This window comes from Tenrec ecaudatus, chromosome 17 (genome assembly GCF_050624435.1).
Source record: "Tenrec ecaudatus isolate mTenEca1 chromosome 17, mTenEca1.hap1, whole genome shotgun sequence".
In the NCBI taxonomy this organism is placed as follows: Eukaryota; Metazoa; Chordata; class Mammalia; order Afrosoricida; family Tenrecidae; genus Tenrec; species Tenrec ecaudatus.
The window spans coordinates 4,664,968-4,668,477 of NC_134546.1; positions in this window are offsets into that span (position 1 = coordinate 4,664,968).

A 3,510-nucleotide genomic window follows, 5' to 3' on the forward strand; every position below is an offset into this window, starting at 1 on the left:
GCTGTGGTGGGTGTAATGGCTTCACTCCAAATCCACTCTAGCAGATGCATCAAGGTCAGGACCAGCGTTCCTAGCTTCATAAATGATTTAGGTGCATACCTCAAGTTGCAAATCACCTATCTACATAACTTTTTAATGTTTACATAGAGTAGAATATTTTTTCTTTCTTTCTGCAAAGCTTACAGTACCTTGCTAGGAATCTCCACCTATTACCCAAAGAGTGAAATGCTTCTCCTCCACCTAAATACATGGATGCACGTAGTTCATCCTTAAAAAATGATGCAAATCAGACAAAGTATTCTCACTATTTTATCAGTGAAGACCCTGAGGATTACAGAGCTGTGGCAACTTGCCCACGGTCCAGGTCACAGGGCCACACAGCTTGTACACAAAGTCCCAAGCCTCTTCCCCAGTGGTGACACTCCATGACCCGCCCCCGGAAGGGTCCAGGTTTTATGTAATAACTCACGTTGATTGCGTTTTCCAGCTTCAAAATAATTTCCACTTAGGAAGCCAGCACCATGTATTGGAAACACTGTCAGCGCTGAAGACGTTTAGCCATTAGCTACGTAATGGTTGACTGACCTTGGGCAGATTGTTTAACCTCTCTGGGTTAGCCCGATCTGCAAAATGGGAACCAAAATGACAACTGACCACTCCTGGAGAGCATGTGTGTGGTGCATCTATTAGGGGCCCAGCACAGGTCGGTCCTGAGGAATGACATATCTTCACCTTCCTACATCTGCGTAGACATACCGTGGAGAAGGCGAGCGTAGATTTAGAAAGATGAACCGCACTGGGCTCATTGCGTAACCTTTTGCCCAGGCTTGTCACCTTCCAGTAAGTGTGGTGACTTTATAGGCCTGAATCTGCTCTAAAACATCTGGGGGCAAATGCTCCGTTGCATTATGGAACCTATGGGAAACGGCTTTCCTCGCTTTTCCTGTGAGCTATAGAGAAGAAGGCATGTCGGTGTGGGTGGGGTGGATTAGGGGTAGGAGCTAGTTGGCATGTCTGCCTTTTCTCGTTGTCTTTATTCCATATTACTAGTGAACGATTTAATTTTACTTGCAGAATAACAAATGTTAATTGTCATGTCAGAGCTTTTACATGACAAGATACAGTTAGTTATTGAATAGATAAGGACAATTTCAATGCAGTACAGTTATGGTTGAGGTAGCACAAGTGAACAGTGACATTTTTTATTTAATTCCCTATTACATTAAAAAATCAAGTCCTTACGCGTTTTCTTAAGAAATTATCAGCCATCAGTCTTTTGAAGTGCTAGGCTCATGAGTTAAAGGTGTCTCTAGACTATGTCTGAACAACCACATTGTAACATGTCCCCAGCCTACGAAGCTACCTTGCTTCAGAGGCTCAGAGTCTTCAGAGAACAGGAGAGGAGAGAGAAGTGCGTGGGCACCAAGTTGGAAGGGAGGTTTAGAATAGAAACTTTCAGCCTGAGTGGGCGAGGGGGTGGGAAGAGGGAGAAAAAGACTGGGAGACTTTGTAGCTGGGACAACGTGTGAAACGGGAGTTGTCTTTCTTTTCCCTGAAGATTCGGGGTTTAGGACATTCTCAGACATGACCAAAATGTTGCGTGACATTTTGTAAACTTTGGTGGTTTGCTAAAACTATTTAAACTTTCTCTTTCCTTACCTCCCTTGAGCCCCTCTACACACTCTACTTTTTTTCTTCTTCTGGAATAGAGTCAGAATAGTTCACAGGAGCATCAACAAGACCAACATGCGGAAGCCAATTGTATTTTTAACCAAAACACAAAACCCCCCAGGGAAAACGCATTACCAGTCAGTGGATCCTGACGCATAGCTCTCGTACAGGACGGGGCCACTGCTCCCGTGGGTTTCTGAGACTGTCTATCTTGATGGGGGTAGAACGCTTCATCCTTCTCCCGAGGAGCAGTTGGTGGTTTTGAACCGCGGACCTTGTAGTTAGCACCCAATGTGTTGCCCACTGTGCCACCAGGCTTCTTCCTATCTGTGGATTTCTCTGCATCTTTTGACCTTGTATCACCCTCTCTGGCTTTGGCTCATGAGTACATTGTCTATGTGTTCCTCTACTCCCTACCTCCCACCCGACGATGTGCTTGGCTACGCCTATTCAATCGTCTTTATCAGCTCACTTATATTCTTAATCTTTAAATGTTTGAGGGTTTTTCAAAAGCTTGTTTCACTCCTCTGCACTCTGTGTCTCTCTCCATGCCCACGATTCTTCCTCGCAGAGGGCATTTAAACATGCTACTCCCTTTTCCAGTAAACGTACCTGGACACACACTCACACACTCACATGTCTAGTTGGCTACATTTCTACTCCCTAAAGAAGCCCTTTTTTCCTCCAAGCAAAGTTATCTCTACAGACTAAGGTGTGCCTTCCCTGAGCCAGGATAATTGAAATTTCCTCATGTGTATACAAAAACTGGAAAATAAAGAAGATCAAGAAATAATTGATGCCTATGAATTATTGTATTGGCTAGAAGTATTGAATATGTCACGGACTACCAAAAGAATGAAAAATTCTGCCTTAGAAAATGTATAACCCAAATGCTCCTTTGAAGCAAGGATAGTGAGGTTTTGTCTTACGTACTTTGGGTGAGTGGGTCAGGATGGCATGTTCGGTAAAGATGTGAAACAGGCAGATAGATGGTCACAGGGGCTACCACAGTTGACTCCAATATAACAATGGTTTTGTGGATGGCACAGGACCAGGCAGTGTTTTGTTGTGTTCTAAGCAGGGTCACTAAGAGTTTACACCACTTGACAGCACCTAACAACAAGGGCAACAGATGAGGAAGTATCTGCGGACCTTCCCATCCTTCTGTTACATGTTCTCCTCAGACCCTACCGTCATCCTTCGGACAACGCCCATCACCAATTGTAACTGAGGAATGGAGAGACAGTCATCGAAGGCCTTTATCATCTCAATGGGATGGTCAAATTCATGAAGATAGAGACCTTGTCTGTCTTTTGCTTTGCTTTTATCCCAATACCTAGTGTAGTTCCTTATATGTAATAGGCACTCAAATATTGGTGGAGGGGATAGGGAGAAAGAAAGAGAGAGAGAGAGAGGGAGGGAGGGAGGGAGGGAGGGAGGGAGGGAGAGAGAGAGAGAGAGAGAGAGAGAGAGAGAGAGAGAGAGAGAGAGAGAGAGAGAAGAAAAAAATAAGAGACCAGAAGAAAGCAAGAAGGAAGGAAGGGAGAAAGAGAAAGCAAAGAATGATATCTATGGGGTTTATAAAATTTGGGGGAAAATCTGTACTAAAACCCACCCCCAAGTATATCACTAATAAATGTTGGAAGAAGAGTTAATTTTTTTCTCTAAACTGGTCAGTCGAAGTTTTTTTAAAAAATTAAATTCTTTCCCACCTGGTAGAATTGGTGGGCTATTGGATATTTCCACTGTTACAGAACTTGAATCAAATGAAGACAGTCAAATTATACTTATGTAAAGATTATATGCTCCATCATATGTGTTCATTGCCTCTAAGGAAGA